Raw genomic sequence first — 21,049 nt, 5'->3', positions numbered from 1 at the left:
GCTGTGGGGGAGATTTAGCCTAATGAAGTGCTGCATATGCACTGCTGCACTTCATTAGTAATCCCTCAACACCCTAATTACCAAGCCCTCTTCCAAGATGGAGGTTAGTCTAGACACAGCCACTATATCAAAGTTTGCTCTTCTAAGCCTACTCTCATTTGACTTTTCAAAGTAGTTTAATTCCTGTGCAACTGAAGTTAAACAACCTGGTCTACAATTTTATCATGTAGCCTTAGGCCTTTTTCTCATTTAATGGACATTTTTTGGCTCCTTGAACTATAGCAACATCCATGGAATATTTCCATGATACCATGCTGTAAAAGACGAAGGTTCTGTGAAACTCTTGTTTAATTATAGCAGCAACGAAGGGTCCTGTGGCACCTTATAGACTAACAGAAAAGTTTTGAGCATGAGCTTTCGTGAGCACAGACTCACTTCATCAGATGCTTCATCAGTGAGTCTGTGCTCACGAAAGCTCATGCTCAAAACTTTTCTGTTAGTCTATAAGGTGCCACAGGACCCTTTGTTGCTGTTACAGATCCAGACTAACACGGCTACCCCTCCAATGTTTAATTATAGTGGCAGTCCTTGCACCAAGGGATTGTAAATCCATGTAGAGGATAGCTCTGTTGGTGAACGAGCAAAAATAATTCATTTTAATATTTCTCCTAACATGCCTACATCTCATTTGTATGTTGCTCATACATTATCACTTTGAATTATCCTGATTCTTAAATAAAAGTTTTAACAGACTATGTATGATGGAAGATTCATATTTGCAACATTTCCATTTAAATTGGAAAATTGTTTAGTTTTTTTCTCATTTCTATTTTTATACAAGAAACTCTTCAGTAAGATCCAGCCTTTTCCTAGGCAATTTATAAACTTTATTCATAGCCTTAACTCCACTGAAGTGGCTGTTTAAAATGGCTTGTGTTCTTTGTTCAGTTTTTGTTGTGGTTTTCTAGTTAATTTCTACTTGGTATGCTTTTGTGGTCATTCACTCTTTCCTTCTATTTTCCAGATACTTCTTATTTTAACATTGGTACATACACACACTAACAGAGAGCATACACTCACATTTTAAAGGAAACATTACAGACTTTTGACCTATACCTATTCTTTAATAAGATATTTGTATTGTAGTGTCTAGAAACCCCAGTCATAGAGTAAGACTCCGTTGGGCTAGATGCTTTGCTTTCATGTTTCCAGTGCAAATTTTCTGGGTGCTCGAGAGCTGGAATTGATTTTCAGATTCTTTTGTTTACTACCTATGGGTTAAATTATGCAGATTGACCAAACCCTAAAGCAGAATTGACCCACTCCTGCGGGAAGTTCATGGAGGAATCCTGCCTCAAGAAGTCAAACTTCCTTCCCTTTACTCTGGGGCCCAGTGTCCACTTCTTCATCTGCCTCAGACAGAGAAATATGCCCCCATATAAGTCAGTCCAAGTTGGCAATCCATTGTGTGGTGGGTGGGCTATGCATTTATACTTTCTGGACCACCTGTCATCCATTTTGGGGTGGATTACCCCATTCCCTCCTATACTCTCAGGCCAATGGGACAGAGTATCCAAAAACCCATTTTGTTTCTGCAGTTGCTATAATTGCAAGTAGTCAGGAAAATGTGCATGCAAATGGTCTGTATGCAGTGGTCCCAGTGTATGAAATCTGTCTCTAAAAAAAAAGATGATCGTGTTTTATTTTAATTATCACTTGACTCATGGAAGGAAAATGTTAACAAGACAAAGAAATAGAGGTGATGTATGGTGACAAAGGTAAGGCTTGCTCACTGTGGGTAAAAATGGTGAGTACTATGTTGCCTAAGCTGTTTGAGAGACTTGTGGCAATATACAGTTTAACGGTCTTGCTTTCAACTGAGTTTTTGCACAATGCAAATCAAATTTAAAATTCACAAAATTATTAATGGCTAATCAAGGGCCACTGAATACTGACAACCTCCTAGATGGTTACAAATTGTTCTAGTGTCACTGCCTTCCTCTCTGCTCCAATGCTTTGAAATGAATCAGTAGTCAGTTTTAATTTGTTCAGTTTAATCAATTCCACCTGAATAAATATGAGTTGCAGAGTTGAAGGAGACATGGAAATTTCCTGGAAAATGTACAGTTAAGATCTAACCCGATGATATACGGTTTAGATTTTTAGGTGCTCTCCTATCAAAGTATAAATACTAATATGACAGATTAGACAGACTTGGAAGTAAAATTACACCAGCAAAACAAAACAAAATTCCCTGCGGGAAAGGTAGGTTTTCTTGTGGAATGACAGCTTGAGTAACAATTTGATGGCAATCATAATGTAATTGGAATTTCAAAGGACAATCATGATTTAATAGCTTGTTTATTTTTCCTTTGTGGTACAGCCAGTAAAGGGGCAGAGAAGATAGCTGCTTCTCCCGCAGTGGCTTTTAGGTATATATGTATCCCCTTTATCACCTGGCAGCGTGGCCCAGGGGCAAGGTGGGGGAAGGGCCAGGCTCCTCATCCTCAGAAAGGGGCAACGGTGAAAAAGGTGGGGCTTGGGGCTGTCAGCATCACCCCTGTGCTCCTCAGAGCCATACATGGAGTGGTACTGCAGTGCTGCTGCAGCCATTTCAAAGATGCTCACAGCTCTGGCCACCACTGATGCTACTTTGACAGTGGCAGCAGCCAGAGCTCTGGGCCCCATTGAAATATCAGGCACTAGGGCATCTGTTTCCTTTGCCCTCCTTTGCTGGAGGGCCTGTTACCTGGGGCTGAAGAGCAAGCAAACTCTTCTTTTACGCCCCCCACACCCCGCTCACCCAGCTATCAAGCAGTGGCAATGTGTGTCTATCGGGGCTGAACCTACCTTCCCTGTAGAATCAGTGGCCATTTTGCAGTGCCACTCAGTCAAATTTGGCCCTGTTGCAGCTCCATGCTCATGAAGGGCAGCCATGATAAACTTAATGGTGCTGTGACACCAGGCACCCATCTGCAGTACCTGGAGTGGAGAGCTTAGCTCATCCACACAGGCTACAAGCCTGCCACCACTGGGAGAGTGTGGGGAAGGATCAATCAGCAGATTATCACACATGACATATAATTCCCCCCTGCCACCCAATTACAAAACCCAGCTCTGCAGATCCTGTCACATTAGGCTTTAATTGAACTGCTACTTGTATCATTTAAGGTAGATAGTGTATTTTCTGCTCAGTTGTCTGTTTTTGGCAGATTGATATTTCTGCATGTTTCCTTGGCCTGTGATTGGGAGACTTTAAAATGTAAAAACCAGTAGGGCACAATACTGCCCCCTTCCCTCACTGCTCAGGCAGCGCTAAAGGTCTAGAAAGCTCCCTAAACAAAACTAAGTAAGACCCAGGACAAAACTTTTTTCTCTTTAATTATCCCCTGGCATTTTATACTCTAATAGAAAAAGGATGGGAAATGTAAGTCAATTTCTAATATTTAACCTTACAACATTGTTTCGATATTTAATATCACTGGCTTTCCTGAGATTGATGCAGTTTACTGGCCCATTTTACAGCTAAATAGACACTACAAATTTTACTATTTGGTGGGGTTATATTTGGGAGAAAACCCACTAGTGTTTAGGCTGGAAACACCAAACTCAAACACTGAATCTCTCCTAAGGGCTAGAGCCCAGAAAATTTCTGCAGAGTTACTCCTACACATGCAGTGGAACAGCAGTTAGGCTATGTCTACACTAGAGTTTTTCAACAGCCCCTTGCAGCCAGAGCCTGAGAAGGAGGACTAGAAGCACCCTGGGGCCCAATCCTTGCCAGAGCCTTATGTGAACATGGGGTCTGAGGCCTGTGGCAGCATGTTGGTCACCACCCAGGACTTGGGTTCTCCACCCAGGCTACATCCAGGTCATCCGCAGAACCGTATGAGGGTTGTCTCAGTAAGTACCCTGCACATCACACACCCCAGGGTGTGGGAGGTGGGCACAGATGGGGCATTCTGCTAGCATTGCCAGGGCAGCTTGGGCAGGATCTCAAACTATGGTGCTGTCACATGTAACCACGTAAAAGGTACTGTGTCCCACTTGGACCCAGCTGGCAAGCCCTGGGCATGGGCACTAGTTCACTGCTAGCCTTATGGGAGCCTGGATGAGCCCCAAGCCCTGGTAAGAGGGGGGGCCACCAGCACCTGCCCCAGTTGGAAGTGGCCTAACTACATGGTCGTGGGTCGGACGGACCTCAGACACACTGAGGAATGCAGCTGCCAGTATGAAGGCATGTTCACTATAGGGGCTCGTTTGCCTACTTGGCTTAATCTAATTCTTGACTTCCCCTGCACTTCTGCCCCTCTACTCTTTGATTTGCTCACCTTGATCATCTTTTTTTCTGATTTGTCCACCTTGATTACTGTTTTGGTTCTCTGTGCCTTAAATATTGAGTCTGTTCTGGTATGGCTATGGTCTGAAGAAGTGGGTCTGTCCCATGAAAGCTCATCACCTAATAAATTATTTTGTTAGTATTTAAAGTGCTACTTGACTGCTTTTTTGTTTTGATAGGTGAAAGTCAGTACCTGCTCCCGCAGACAGTGCTGCAAGAAGCAGGTGTTTGTGGGGGCTCTGGGCAAGCTACTCTGAGCCTCACTCACCCACACCCATGTGGTGACCTCTCTGTGGCTGGATGGCTGGATGCTGCCCTTCCCCTTGGCTGCTAGCCCTTAGCGGGGGTGGGGGTGGCCTGCAAGGTCAGCCCAGTCCCTGAGGCACTGCAAGGTCCCCATGTGGCAGGGCTCCCCCCACCTGTGTAAGGCCGCTTCCCTGGCGGCAGATCTGTGTGAGGATTGGACAACATAGTCTCCTGGTGACGGGGCTTCCCTCCCACCGCACCCTTCCCCTCAAGCCCCTAACTCCACTCCCCAAGGGTACCCCTTGCATAGGACACTTGCAGAGCTTGTGGCCCAAGAGTGCCTTACCTCCATGAGGATGGCCCCAACAGTGGATTTCCCCATACCATACTGCTTTCCAATGGAGCAGTAGCTGTTAGGAGTGACATGTTCCAGAAGGTGATAGCGACCCATATCTCCATAGGGATGGTGGGCATTAGGTGGGTGTCCTGTCTCAGGAGCATGGGAGCAAGCCAGGCACAGAGTTCCAGGAAGACATCCTTCCTCATGTGGAAATTCTGGAGCCACTGCTGGTTGTTCCACTGCCCCACGAACAGCCGGTCCCACCAGTTGGAACTGGTGCTGTGCCTTCTGCATTGCCTGGTCACACGAGGGGTTGAGCACAGATGGGCCTGTGAAACAGCAAGGTTGTGCTCCTTGAAGGTGGTGCTGTTGTCACCCTCACTGGGAAGGAGGAGGAGCATGACAGCGATGAGGATGTGCAGCAGATGCTGAAGTACCTCTGGGTGGGGCCAGTGTAAGCTCAGGGGCTGCTCTGGCACCATGGCCATCTGGAAAGCGTGGTGTGTCTCTCAGAAAGTGTGTGAGCCCTGCTGTTGCAAATATGCCATTCCTCATGGAGGTAGGCAAGCCTCACCATGGGCAGAGAATGGGCATCTGGCAGGGAGCATGCCTCTCCCTGTCTCCTGGAAGGGATTGCCAGCCATGTGACTCTATCTGACTGGGCTCGGGGGGTGCGCATTCTGTTGAGAGAACAACCAGGCAGTGTGGTTGCTCTCTGTTGACAGAGCAGATTGAAAGAGTGGTCCGCTTTGGTGCCTGGGAACAATCTGCTGACAGACTTTTTGTCGGAAGGTATCTTCTGACAGAACCTTCTGTGAACAGATCACTCTAGTCTAGATGTAGCTTAACACTGCAGTCAAGAACCCACTGTCTGCAAATGTTGGGAGCAGAATTTGCTCTTATGTGTACAGAAGAGGAATTTAATTGTTCAGCTTTTGAGCTTGTAGTTCATATTTTTGCTGTTCTTCATCAGTTGCATAAGTTTATTCTGTCATGACTATGCAGTAATCAGTCTGCATTATATAATCTGCTTAATTGTTTGAACATTTCCTTCCAGAGACATTTTCATTGACTCTCTTTCCTCTCTGTGTGTACACAGCATCATGTTCCTTGTTATTTTATTTCATTTACTCAGTTCTATGCCCTTTGCTCAGTTTATTGATCTATTACTGTGCGGAAGTCTTCCAAGGTAAGTGATGGAAAACCTTTGCTTGAAAAGTTGAAATCAAAATGGGACAACCCCCTGGCAGGAGGATAAATTAGTGAATCAGCAGGTGTATCCATTTCCAATTTACATTACGTAATTTCTAAAACAAATTCAACAAACTTCAAAACAAATTCAAAACTTAAGTCATAAATGGGTAAGCAAGAGTGTATTTTCTTAGCACATGGTTACTAAAAAGGAGTGTCCAGCTTCACAAGGATCATTAACATCACTGAATCTTAAGAGCACACACACATTCGTTGAAACATTTGAAAGATCTTTTATGTTGCTGGTGTTATCTGTTAGCTCTATTTCTGTAAAATGATTGCCTATGAAACAATTGTATCTATCTATCTATCTAACATGCAATGTGTCTAAACTATTCAGTTGTTATTCCCAAAACTTCACTGAGCTGAGATGCCACATTTCAGGAGGCTACCCCATTGAACAAACTTTTAAATACATAATATCCAGTGTGGTAAGTACTAGAATAACCTGAAATTCCCATTTGACTGCAATTAACTTATACTTACTCCTGAATCAGCAGTTTGCATTTGCCTTGAAATACGCAACACTTCTGTTTCCAGCTCTACGTTTTATTTTCTTCTCCTTTTGGGGAATCTTGTGATAATGCCTTTGAGATTTAGACCATTGAAGCAATCTCATTATTGGATTACATCCCCTGCTGGAAATCATGTGTTGCTCAGCATATCAAACAGTAGAGCAGGGGTATGTAATCTGCAGCCCAAGTGTCAAATGAGGCCTGCTGAGTGTATAATGTGAGCTCCAGCTGCCCTCTTCCTATAACTTCACACTGAGGACAAAGCAGAAGAATTGCAGGTTGGTATTGCTAATGAACTCAAATAACATTCACTTTCATTGGCATAATGTGCAAAGATACAAGTACAAGCAACTAGGGTTGTTTATTAATAGTCAAGTACATGTACAATTACATGCAAATGATAATTGTCTATTTGCAAAATACCAGTAGAACACTCACATCTGCAAAGGATGATGATCCCTCTAATGTATAGTGGGGAAAACTTGTGTGCTGAGCCAACTTCTAGTTTGTAATCTGATTTTTTAACTATTTTTGGGGAAGGACAAAAAAGGGGGACCAACAGGCACACCATCCAGTCAAATTGGTGGCTGGATTAGTATTTCAATTAATTAATTCTAGGTACCTGAAACCTCAGATATAAGAAACCCTGGACAGCTATAGTTCCTGAATAGTAACAGAGAGGGAGCCGTGCTAGTCTATATACTATCAAAAGAAAAAAGCAGTCCAGTAGCACTTTAAAGACTAACAAAATAATGTATTAAGTGATAAGCTTTCTTGGGACAGACCCACTTCTTCAGACCATAGCCATACCAGATCAGACTCAATATTTAGGAGTTAAATATTGTAGAATTAAATATTGACCATTAAATATTGAGTCTGTTCTGGTATGGCTATGGTCTAAAGAGGTGGGTCTGTCCCACGAAAGCTCACCTAATAAATTATTTTGTTAGTCTTTAAACTGCTACTTGACTGCTTTTTTGTTTTGATAGTTCCTGAATGTTTCATTGCATGGATATTTTCTCAGTTGCTGAGACAGTAAACTCAATCTGTAGTTCATTTTGCACAATCAAAATAAATATATAATGTGTACAAAATGCTGTTTTATTAAAGCCTGATGGCAAGCTAAACATCCATGAGCTAAACTTCTAATGATGCCACTCTTACCAGTAGGTTATGTGACACTGTGGAAGGAGCTTACATTATAATTTATTTTGTTGATAATACAGATTTGGCTCTCAAATTACCCCTGCCATTTCAGCTTCTTCATGCCTTGTTTTTATAAGTACCATTCAGACTAGGGTGGTTAACTGTTGCTGAATTTCAAATAAGAAGATAAATTTTGAAATATCTCTGTATGAAAAATAAAACATTCAAGCTTTCCTCATAACCACTTGGGCAACACATCAGCACATCTTCAACCACACTTTATTTCATTGATGTCTTTTACAATGACAATAAAGAAATTGAATTATAGATGAGGGCTGGCTATATCAAATACACAAGCACGTTCTTTTTATAGGGATGGAAGGCACACACTGATACTATAAAGCTTTTATACTTAATTTTTTTTCAAACAAGGCACACAGTTCTTCAAATGCCATTTTTGTGCACTCCTCTATGATGCAATGACAGCTGTAAGTTGAGCTAATGGCAGTACTAAAGAGTAACAAACTGTTACAGGCTGTGCCTACACTAGCCCCAAACTTCGAAATGGCCACGCAAATGGCCATTTCGAAGTTTACTAATAAAGCACTGAAATGCATATTCAGCGCTTCATGAGCATGCGGGCGGTCGCGGCACTTCGAAATTGATGCGCCTCGCCGCTGCGCGGCTCGTCCCGACGGGGCTCCTTTTTGAAAGGACCCTGCCTACTTCGAAGTCCCCTTATTTCCATCAGGTGGCCGCCCGCATGCTCATGAAGCATTGAATATGCATTTCAGTGCTTCATTAGTAAACTTTGAAATGGCCATTTGAGTGGCCATTTCGAAGTTTGGGGCTACTGTAGACGTAGCCACAGTGAGCCTGCGTCCAAATGGCAGCCTAAATAAGAGTATAGTTCCAAGTATGCTATTTTGGCATTTGTTGCTGTCTAAACAGCATCAAATTTTAAAATACTGTGCTCTTTTGAGGCATCTCTTACACCTCCTGCAGCAAGGAGTACAAGGATGATGAAATAGTGCCTATCATTTTGAAAACAGTTTTGAAATGATGGGTGTGTGTCAAAGACATGTAGCTATTTTGGGTTACTTCCAGTATCCCGAAATAGCTTTGCTGTGTGGACATAGCCTGATAGAACAGTCTTCTAAATCATTTGTAGCATCAATATACCTCATCCCTGACCTGGAAGAACCTCTTCTAAAGATCAGTTGCATATTTTGAAGTCTACCTAGAGCTGTAATGGATTCCATCACCACCTGCCTTGTTTCTCTGGGGGCCTTTGTGCTGTGCAGTTATGAGTCAAATCCTAAACACCAGTAGCCTGCTACAAGCATATTGTTGTATCCTGGCTCTCAGGGTAACCTGCCTAGTGACCTTGTAGAATGAAGCCAATAGCCCTTCCAGTCCTGAATCTCCCTAAACATGTTCAAGTTCCTAATCAGCAGGCAGATTATTCCTGTTTGGGTCATCACCCCCAAAGGTGTGAAAGCAACCCCCCTTGTTACCAGCTCACTTTTGCAAGCACACTCAATACAATATGCACATTTGGCATCTGTTTGGGACAGAACTAAACAAAAGATTTAATTAATAGAGAAAATCATGGATTCAAAGATGAAATAATAAGGGAAAGCAAACAGAAATTACACAGAAAATAAACAAAGATGAATCTTAAGAATTTGTACTTTAATATTCATTAAAGGATTTTATCTAATAAAAGTTTCCCAGTGTACTCCTAGCTGCAGGAATGATCCAATATTTACAAACGGCCTCCCTCCTAAATACTGTTCCCCAAATTCTGGATTATCTTCATCTCAAACCCCTTCTATTTTAACAGTTTGCATTTTTTCCTTCAGTAACTAGATATTCAACATGAGGAAATATCCCTCCTTTCTGAAGAGTTTTTTTTTTCTTTTTTAAGTTTGAAGTTGTTCCACTTTGCTTTAGTGCTTTCCTATCTTCTCTTTGTTAAAACAGTAGGTAGGTGCTCGAAATCTGCCTTGCCCAATTGGTGAGATCGTTTACCCTGTCTGACTGCTTCACTTTTTTGCTTAGGAAATGAAGAAGTTACAATTCTCTACATATATATGCACACATGCATGCACACACCCATATATTTTCATAAATTTATACATAACATAATGACTAAGTTCAGTGTATGACAAGCTCTCATAAAGGATCTTACCTGATATACACACCAGTAAAATAACATATTATATAAGCTTTTGGTTTAATGTTTTGGAGCAGGGACAAGGTGTCAGAGTTAACCTATCCTCCCTTTGAGGTAACTGGAGCCTAACTAGCATTGTGAGGTAGTGGATTCTCCATCCCCGGAGGTTTTTGTGTCCTGGCTTAACAAGGTCCTGGCTAGGATGACTTAGTTGGGGTTGATCCTGCTTGAAGCAGGGGGCTGGACTAGATGACCTCCTGAAGTCCCTTCCAGCCCCATTATTCTATGTTTCTGTGATTCTATAGCCTTTGTCAATAATATTGCCACCTCAAGTGTTCTAAAGCCATGAATCAAAAAAATTATAAAATTGGCTAAAATCCTTTTTTAAATTTTAATTTTGGGCCATCTGGGTTTCGTTGTTGGGGTGTTTTCCCCATGCTTGCCCTGAAAAAATTAATGAAGATCGAGAAGGGTCTAATTAATGTGACGGGCCATGTCCAAGGAGAATCAGGTGGCAAAATTATCTCCAGACTTCAGACTCCAGTTTAAGAGATATGAGCTGGGCTGGACTTACAGAGACAGGAAATTGGCTGTAGCCACAAGACTGAGAAAGTCTGTAGTTGTTCCCTAGAAGTGTTTGTGGATTGTGGAAAAATCCTAAAAAATTAGTGTGGTACCCTAATGTTATTCACTAGGAGAAGAGAAGTAGGAGGCTAGTAAACCAAGGGGTGTGTGTGTGTGTGTGTGTGCACACGCGCGCACGCCAGAAACTAAGGAAAGCACTCAGGAAAAGGTTCAAAAGGAAGATCTAAAAAAAGCAGATCATAACTGCTGACTGTGGAGTTCCTGAGCCAGAATGTAGATTAAAAGGGGGGATTGGGAACCCTTGTAAGCTGCTGTGGAAGTTGAGTCAGCATTTTGAGTGAGACGACTGCCAGAGATTGCTGAAGAAAGACTTTGGAGCCCTGAAAGTGGAAAATGCTGGAGGTCTGAGTCATGAAGATGCAGTATCAGCTCACAGAGGGAGAGAGGGGCTGCAGACCCAGGGAAAGAAATTAAAAAAATAGTCTGCACTTGTGGGAAAAGATGCTGAATTACAAAGCTAACTCCTAGAATGACCAGGAAAAGGTACTATTGTTGTGGATTCATATTTTCCATCTTTTAGTTCTGAACATGTGGGCTAGAACCTATTTTTAAGAGGTGGGATGAGGTTATCATATGATTGCTTGATTCTTGGAACAGTAGTCTCACAGATAGGGTTGCCAGCTTTCTAACTGAACACCCTTCTCTCCCTGACTTCTTTGAGTTGCTGCCCCATTCACTCCATCTGCATGCTCTTCCCCCATCTCTCTTGTTACTAGTTTCAACCTCATTCATGCATTTTGGTAGAGTGAGAGGCCATTGTGTTTTTGAGCAGGTGTTTGGTTGAAAATTGGACACCTGGCCTTCTTAATAACAGAGTAGCACTTCATGTACTCACTGCCTGCTCTGTTCCTGGGGTGTCCCAGCTACAGACACACACATTGTCTTTTTCACTGTGTGTAAATGTAAACTTTAATTCCAGAACATATCACAGATAGATGTGAGGAGAATTCTACAGTTTTTTTCCCCCATCCCAGGCTTTTCCTCTAAGTTCTATTCTACTTACTGTTCCTCCCGAATATATTCACTTTGTTAGTGAGCCCATTGTCTTATTAGCCTGGCATTTGACATCAAAGCCTCAGTAATCCCCAGCAGAAACTTTTAATTGATTTGAATTAAGCATGTGATCTTCCTCATGTTGCAGGAACCTAGGGTGCTCTAGAACAGTGGTGCAAAAAGTTGAGGGTGTGTTCCACAGAGTGGGCATGACATTTTGTAAGGGGGGGCACAGCGGCTACCCCTCTCCCCCGTGGCTTCCACTGCCTCGCCAGCCCTCTGCTTTCTCCCATGAGGCCTCCACTGCTACTGTCACCAAGGGAACACCACCCCGCTGCCACAGAGTGCACAGAGGCTCTGAGTCAAGTGGCAGCATCATCCAGTGAATTCACAGCTTGATAAAGTACCCCCTGGGGTCTCTCCTTGGTACCCTGCTGAGGTCCTCCTACTAAGCACAACCCCTGGAGTCTCCCTGCACCCCCTTTCCAAGCATACCACCTCTTTCCTGACCACCTCCCAGCCTGCATCATTTTCTGTGGTCCTCCAACAAGTTGGGGCACCCCAGATAATTGCAGGGCCAAAAAGTGGGGCCCATCATAAAAAGTTTGCTCACCCAGCTCTAGAGAGTACCGTGTCTTATAAGTCAAATATCACAGGAATGTGGAGAGACTTTCAATAATGATAATGCTGATGGTTTTGTTCTGTGGTTATGTAGGTTCAAATACTGGGCTGCAGGAAGAATTTCTTGCACTGCTGTGATAGCAAAAATGGAATGTAAGGCTTCTTTAAAAGAGCAGCTGGAAAGTCCCTTTGTAGAGGAATCCATGGGTGGTGTTGAATTGTCTTATCTGTCCACTCAATAAAAGGAAGGATGAAATGTATAACTGAATTGGAATGGTGGTTAACTCCAGACTACTACATAGAAGTCTCATGTGCAGGATCTCAGATGTCATTTTTCACTTCAGTATTTCCTGTTCCACATGCAGGAGCCGAGAAACTTGTCAATTAGACATATATCTGCTAATATATTGTTATTAAAATGGTATCTATATATTACCATGGGTAGGATGAAAATTACAACTGAACTACATTAGGAACTGTATCAGAACACACACACACAAGCAGGGTAAAAAATAGGGCATGTTATGTAAGAAAATAAAAAAGATACCTAGTCAAACAGAAAAACTATAACTGCCTGTATGTAAATGCAAGATAGTTAAAAGAAAAAAAATACAATACTTAGCAATAGATAGAGACCTCGACAGAATAGGCAGTACAGAAAGTAGTAGACTGGTAAAATGAAAAAAAAACAACAAACAAAAAATATGTGAGTGTGTGGGTGGGGGGAGAATGATGTAATATTATACAACTTAACTACAATTGGAAAAGTAAAACCACGAGCAAATATCATACAGCTAGAATTCCAAAGGAGCTTAATTATGAAGAATCTGAGCTCCTAATAAATACACGGTGTCTAATTAAAAATTGGCACTGTTACAAAGGATCAGAAGGTAAATAATATATCAATATTTTAAAAAGGTTTTCAGATTGATCTAGGGTACTCTAAAACAACAATTGTTACATCTGCACGTCAGGCTGGTTGAAAAGATAATTATAAGGAGAAAGTAGCAGGAAACATCATGTGTCAAGGTCTAACACAGGGATTGGTAATAAGCTGGAGGCAGGTGAGCCACTGACACTTTGTTTACCATCCCCTCCATAGGTACATCCGCTTGTAGTTCCTATTTGCCAGAAATTGCTGTTCCCAGCAAGTAGGACTGGTGAGAAGCAGGGTAGACTGGGACATCACTTCTCACAGCTCCTGATCCTCAGCTGACAAAATTTATAAGAAGCTGTACCTGCAGATGCACAGGTAAGTAAAGGGCTAACCCTGGCAAACCGTGTCCAGTCTATTGTCCTCTGATTGTCCACTTCTGATCTAAAAGCACCATTTCTCCAGAGAAAAATAGTGTCTAAACTCTTAAAATTTTGGTATTTCAATAAAGTAGGTCATCAAAGAGATCTTATTGACATAATTTAGCCTTTCAAAAGATTTTGACAATCTCCTGTGCAAGACAGTACTATAGAAATTAAGTAATCATGGGGTGCAAGGAAAAGCATGGATCTGAAATGGACTATAAGACTGAAAACATCTTCCTTTGTAGCATGATACACCAGCCGCAATCAGGGAAAGAAAACCATACTAGATAGACACTTTCCTAGATCTAGGAAATTAGCAACATAGGAATTGTTACACTGGATCAGACCTGCACTCTACCACCACCATCACTCACTCCTAAGTGACTAAGAAGTATAGTACTGAATGGGGCTATATACTATTGCTTGGCTGTTAATCCCTTTACTGTCCCGGGACAGATTATTGTACAAATAGCTATGTATTTCTTTTAAATTAGAAATTGGATTGTGTTGTGGTTCTTCAAACAACAGACCATGATGAAATGGGTAGAAAATACTTATCTCATCATCAGACTTTGGTTGCCTTCTGCATTGATGGTCTGATATGGATGTATTTTTTACTGTGTGTTTTAGAGAAAAGAGTGGCAACTTGCAATCAGAGAATAAATGCTGCACGTTTGACCAAATAGCACATTTTCTCTTCTCGAGTCTTTGTAAAACAAAACCAAAAACTCAACAGTCATAAATAGCTAAATTAGCTATCAGAACTGTGGTATCTAACACGTGCTCCCGTACCTAAAAAGGTATAAGTAGAAAAAAGCACATAAACTTTATGTATTTTCCTACTGGAGTTAAAATGGAATTATCTTACAGACTTTATCATTTTGCTGCCATTTTTCTGGAAGGGGAAAAGTGGAAAGAGACTGGCTGTTGAACACGAATATTTTTAAGACTGTAGAAGCTTTGAAACTAGTGAGTGTTTGGAAAAGGAACTGATGATAAAATACATTATCAGTCCATCTGTGCTGTGAACATTCATTGGTTCACTGAGGTGATTTTAGAAAATTTTACTTTGTAAAACTGTCACTTTTCCTTGCCACTTCTTCCCTCAAAATAGGCCAAAGCACTGGAGCCCTAATAAAATATTGACGTGTATGTATAAATTCTTTATTGTGATTAAGAATTTTTTTGCAGTTCAATGTGATACACGATTATAAGGGTGTTTAATGCTCCAAAAGAACAACAAACTAAGAGACATTCATATACATATATGAAGATGAATTTCACCTTTTTATCAAGCTCAATGACACCACACCTCTGAGTCCCTCTTCACTACAACAGCCCAGAATGAATCATTCTGATATATCACATATACCAGCAAGTCCTTTTGTACTCTGAACACACATAGGTTAAATAAGTTTTTCAGTTGGGTTAATCTCAGTTGTGATGTCCTATGTAACTGACCCTAATGAGGGGCAGCGAAGGAGTGGGCAAAGAACCTGGCAAGACTGGGCTTTTTATAGAAACCATTCTATTAAATAACTGGTGCTACATGTCAAGCCATGTTCCCCTTTCAAAATTTCAGTAGTGCTAATAATAATCACATATGGTATACAGCAAAGAACAGCTGGAGAAGGGTGTGATAACCAGTCACCAATTATGATGTATATTTTCCTAGTGCATCTGATATTAACCTGATTATAGTGCCACAATCCCAAGGCAGAAACACAAGCACTGTGAAAGCAAGTTGGTATCATTTTATTCACAATCTTTGATATAGTTAGATGGTGCTTATGGAAATATACATTTCAAGAACAAATGCACATTGCAATTCTTGAGTGTGAAGTTTAAGGCGATATGATTTTTTAAGCTTTCATCCAAAGAAAAAAATACCTCTGCTTGTTTTAAGCAACATTAGCCAGAAACATCCTCTAGTACACCTAAAAGAGAGTCTTAGTGGCAGCAAACAAATATTTGAATGTAGTAAAAACTGTACTGGCTTAATTAAGAAATGGTATTTTTTGTTGAAAGCCTTAAATATTTAATTATTGACTGAAAGCAATGAGTAAGCTATGAGTTATTCAATGAGTCACTGTGAAATACAATGTAGCATTTTGTTATAAATATTTTATATAACAACACCTCAAGGACCTTACTGGAAACAATTGTATTTTGCAATAGCACTAGTATTTCCCCTATTGTTTTAGATCACGGTCCATATTCCAAGGAAGTCGGTGCAAATACTCCAATTTACTCTTATGAGAATTGATTTGGCTCCTTAATGGGGGCACTTATACATGCAGTAGTTAAAGTGAAATATTTTTGATGATTTCCATTGGCTCCAGAAGTAATTTCCATAAATGAATCAGCCAGGGGAATTACTGAGTATGTCCTACTTACTATTTAAGAAAAAGAAAAGTCTTTAAAAGTTAATGCATTTCCCAATGGTCCATATAAAGTACTGGTCTTGGCAAACTCTTCTAGATATCATTGGCAGTTGCATGTGTGGATGGGTGGAAGGGATATTCTCAGAGTATATGGCCCATTATCAACAGCTAATGTGGAGTTCTGAACATTAAGAGAGGACAAACGAGGTCAATTGATAATGGGCTGCTGATAATAGGCCACATCTTCTGTGACTGAACTGACCTTGTCCAATCTGGCCATTCTCTTGACTGGGACTCCTTCCTTTTCATGAGTCTATAATTTAGACCCTCCTCTGGAACCCCCACGTATGCATCTGAAGAAGCAGGTCTTTGTCCACAAAAGCTTATGCTCCAAATATCTGTTAGTCTCTAAGGTGCCACAGGACTTCTTGCTGGGTTGAATGAGTAGCTGATGGAATATGGTCCTGTCAGGGATTTTTATCCCTTGGGCATTATCGTCCCCGTGGGTCAGGGGAAACAAGCCTTTGGCCATTAAACATCAATGCAGGTGCAGGTAGAATCTAAAGATACATAGGCTGCCATTTAGCAGCCCCCTGCAACGGTCACTCTGTGTCAGTGGCTTTCCCTGGTAACTTGAACTCATGAATGATTCATGATCATGGATTTGAGTTCTGGGCTCCTGATTGGGCACAGGTGGGCAGTTTCTGGAAACTTCCTGGCCAGGAGGACTTGTTTGAGAACAGGTGTTCACAACTTTCATATGATAATTACCTCATGAATCATGCATGAACGCTGTCTATTTAAGTCAGGCCGGTCCTGGCATTCGGGGGCCCTTGGGTACTGCAGGCAAGGATTCTGCAGACCCTACATGGGAAAAGCATGGCCAATAGGCGTCCGCTAATCCCGAGGCCAGGCGCAAAGCTGAAGAAGAGCTGAAATCACAGCGGCATCTGCCCTTTCGGGGGTGCCGCACAGAGCTAAATCACAGCCGCACTTGCGGCACTCAGCTAAATCACTGCCGCACTTGCAATACCTAGCAGTGCCGGCCATCTCTAACTGGAGCCCGTGCCGCTCTGCGGCCTGAAGCGGTGTCATCACGCCAGCGCGCCCACCGCACGCTAGCTCATGTTTGCATCTGGGAGCGTCAAGCAGACCCTTCGGCCAGGCCACCAGGTGGCGAACTGGCCCCCCACTTTGGTGGGGGGTACTGCGTACCTGGCGGCGCAACCAAGGGTCTGCCAACACCACCGTCGTCGCTCCGGCCTTAACATCGCCCACGCCACTTCATACACTGAGACAACCTACCTGCAACATTACTACTGGATTGGACTCACACACCGGACAAGACACGTAAACCTGCTTTGACATACTTACATTTCCCAACACATATCCACCTGGGACATTGGGACCCCCAGTGGGGGAGTAGGGGTCGCACTACTGTAAGATATTTGTATTTAGATTTATCTGTATTTATGTAAATGTAAGAACCCATAAGCCCAGGTTGGGTTCTTACATTTACATAAATACAGATATTTAAAGCACATTTAATTAATAATTCTGTTAATGTTTATTAGGTATACATTCCTTAGTAACTAGTATTATTAGAATTCATTAGGTTCCTAGTTATCGTAAATGTTGTTTTAAAATAAGGTGAAGGTTTAACCTCCCTTACCCTTTCTTTTTTTTACCTACCCATCTCTATTAAAATAAATTGCAGGAGAAGGCACTGCCTCCCTGCCTCCCCTAGTTGTCCATCCTCCCTTAGTGACCTGAGGAAGAGCATAGACCTCCCAGGTACACTCAGTTGAACCCACAAGGGAGTACTGGGGGGGCCCCCCAGAAGAGGGACAGCCCTGACCGGCTCTCGGGTATCGACCCCTTGGGTCGGACTAGCAACCCGACCCCGCGCGGGGGTGGGGCTTAGCACCCCCACTCCGGCCTTGGAAGGAGACAGCGGGGGTTTTTAAAACCCTTTAACCCTTGTTCCTAATCCTATCCGCCCCTCTTATCCCCATTCAACTAAGCAATTCTTTGCCTTGTGGATCAATAAAACAAATTCAAGGACTACAATACAGGAAACATAATGGATACTGTTTTAACTGTAAGTTATGGATATTATTAGTAGTGTTTAGTTAAGTTTGTCCTTTAGCACTGTTACTTATTACAGTTTGATCTTGTTGCGTTGCTTAATAAAATTTTAGTTACTTTGTTTCAGTTTTAACCCTTGTCCTGGTCTCGTTGTCTCTGCCCACCACTTCTTTCCAGGAGGCCTTAGCGGGGACAAGAGCACAACGGGGTGGCAGTCTCCTGTCTTGGGGTTGCAGCAGGATTCTGGTTCGGGTCCTGGGATCTGTGCACAGGAGGTTCATGCACCTCCTCGTTCAGGGACTCATTTAAATATTTATATACCTGTCCGTCAAGAGAGTCTCATCATGTCCAAGCTATTGGTGAACCAGTTTATGATACAGCTGGCTGGTGTGGTGGTATGTGGCTAAGTGCTAGGCATTTTGTGTTATGGTAAATGTCAGAACTTGCTGGCATTGGTAGTCAGCGTATTGCTTGTAAGTTTTCTTGGCATTGTCCTGATGTGCCTCAACTTCTTGTTGTATCTATCACAACCAGTCATCATTGTGAGGCTTGGAGAAGTTTACAGCTGTGACTAGATGGAAATTGATGGAAGCCACTTTTCATAGAACAGACATTTTCCAGTGGAGACATGATTGGCAATGTTCAAAACAAATTCTGGTTGGAGTAAGAAGCTCAACCAGTTGTCCAGGTGGAAATTTGTGAATCAGGACAAGTATTATTCTAACACTTGATTAATTTGCTTGGTATGATGATCAGTTTTGGATGTTAGTCAGTGAAAGTATAAGCACAGATCCTGAACAATCATAGTGTTGTCTTATTGGTATGACTTGCCCTGAATGAAGAGTCATCAGGAGCTGTGCCTTTTCTTTTGTGAGGGAAAGGTGCAAAATGGGGATTAAGTGAGCCATGTTGTCAGTTGGTTGACCATTGTGAGGACTACAGGGAGCTTGGCTAAAATGTCCAGCATAATGATAGCTTACCTGGAGTCTCAGAAGGCTGTAGGGTGCTAAGGGGATTCGAACATAGTATCACTGTATAGGACCATGTCTCATTGAATCAAAATATGATTGGATCCTCAAGGTTACCAAAAAGAGCAGGCAGCCAAAGGAAGGGTTTTGAAGCAAGCCATATGGCCTGCTAAACACAGCATTGTTACAAAGCTGTAGTATTTTAACTACAGAGATCCTGGCAGAACATACAGACTATCCTGAATGTAGAACAAGCTACCCTGGACCTGGCTTTGCCCCTAGGCTGCCAACTCAAATTCTTTGAAAGTGGGTTTCTTTCCTGCTTTTACATGGATCAGTAACATGAGGTCTTGGGGAACTGCAGTATCTTGGAAATTCTGGACCTTAAGAAAACATGGGGACTCAGTGTGGTCAGGCAAGATTGCCCACCTTTTTGGAACAAGGTGTGACTGGTTCCTAGGATGAGCAACACTGTGAATGCTACACTCAGGGCACACTGCAAGAAGCAGGGCAGACAATCCCCAAAATTGGTCGTCTATTCTATAACTAGAGTCACCAAATCAGTATCTACAGATGCTTTGTAACAGCATGCTGTTTAATAAGAAACCAAACTCAGTCCCCTTTAAGCATTCCAACTCTTGGCTCCTATCTAGGCAAACAGATAGTGATAAGAGGTTATGGAAATCCCAATTTGCCCTTTGTGATGGTTTACTAATCCCAAAGAATCAGATCATCAAATGAATATGTATTCCAGATCTTACCTAAATATGATGTTGTTAGGTAATCTTTTGTAAATTAAGTAAAGATTTATTAATAAAAGAAAAGAGTTATTGACTGGCTAAATATATAATGATAGATGTCTTCAAGGTCCTTTTATCAGACTTGTACAGTGAAGGATGAGTCTGCTAGGAGCCAAAAGTCTCTTTGGAATCATCACAAAAAGTTACAATCCAAATCCAATATATTTAACTTAAGCTTTAAAAGAGGCAGTTTCTTCTTTAATTTCACTGACTTTTTTTCAATGACAGTCTTTTTTGTGTCTGTTTTCCAAGTCAGCCATTTAGAATTTTACAACATAATGGTCTTTAGAGGGCCATAAAAACCTTTTGAGACTGAATCCAGTTGGTTTGTGAGGAATTATTTCAGTACCATGATATCCTGACTAAGCTCTTCTGTGGCCTTGAGGTCTTCCCTTTCAGCTGTTCAGTTGATTCAGGTTTAGGTGTTGGTATCTTTTTTCCTTTGGAATTCATCTGCAACACTTCAAACTTTATCTGGGGAGCTAATTTAAACTTTTTATGATAAAATTTATTGATGCCTGTTGATTTCAGATTTAAAAAAATATGTTGTGATTATTATGAATATGAACTAACTTGACCTAACTTAAACCCTTGTACTCTGAGCGGAGCATAGACATCTACAAGTCTCCTCCACTTCACGCTATCTCAAGACAAAGTTTCTATCTGTCTCTAGGAGCATCCCAGTTGTTGTCCTTCAGTTGATCTTCTCTATGTTGTCTGAGGTCTTCCTTTTTTGCATTTTTTTTTGGCTTCCATGTGAGAGCTTCACAGAGTATGCTGGAGTATGGTTTTCTGAGACGGTGGCCTAGCACTTTCTTCTCTTGATTTGAAAGTCAAGTGGTTCTTGTCCTGCTCTGTTCCAAAGATCCTCATTTGTGACAAAGTCTTGCCATTTGAGGTGCCTCAGGTATCTGTTTATAGAATCCTAATCCTGGGCATCCTTCATTCTGCGTAGACTATGGATCGCGCACTTCGTAACTCCATTTAAGATCGTCATTTGCAGCATTGACTGTGTCTGTGGAGGCCCACACGCGAGTGACAGTCCTTGCTACATCTGCTACATATGTAGTGGGTGTCTGGCAGGTCCTTACTGTCCTTTTTATGGGCTCGCTTCTCCTCTGCCAGCTGTCTGATCTTCATCTCGCCCTTCTGAAAGTCCTTGTGTAGTTCCTGCTTCCAGCTGCTGCGATTGTCTGCCAGCTCTTCCCAACTATCTGGGTCGATGTCTACCTCCT

The sequence above is a fragment of the Carettochelys insculpta genome, chromosome 4 (genome assembly GCF_033958435.1).
Source record: "Carettochelys insculpta isolate YL-2023 chromosome 4, ASM3395843v1, whole genome shotgun sequence".
NCBI lineage: Eukaryota > Metazoa > Chordata > Testudines > Carettochelyidae > Carettochelys > Carettochelys insculpta.
Note: the sequence above shows the minus strand (reverse complement) of the source record.